This window comes from Schistocerca serialis, unplaced genomic scaffold (genome assembly GCF_023864345.2).
Source record: "Schistocerca serialis cubense isolate TAMUIC-IGC-003099 unplaced genomic scaffold, iqSchSeri2.2 HiC_scaffold_1091, whole genome shotgun sequence".
Taxonomy (NCBI): Eukaryota; Metazoa; Arthropoda; class Insecta; order Orthoptera; family Acrididae; genus Schistocerca; species Schistocerca serialis.
In genome coordinates this window covers 87,501-87,719 of record NW_026047284.1, presented here as the reverse complement: position 1 = coordinate 87,719, position 219 = coordinate 87,501, and positions in this window count along the sequence as shown.

Below are 219 nucleotides of genomic sequence, written 5' to 3'. Positions count from 1 at the left end.
GAACAACCGGTAACCCGTTGTGGTGCGGTTGTTCTCGCTAGAGGTGAATCAGTGTTGGCGACGATCGGTCGAGCTATTAACCGGTTGTTTCAGGGATACCCACCATGCCCACGAACGTGAAAGGGGACCCACCATGCCCACGAACGTGAAAGGGGATCTGGGTGTGAGGCGATACGCGGCGGTGGCTGGGTGGGACCGTCCCCGGCCGGTGAGGGGGGG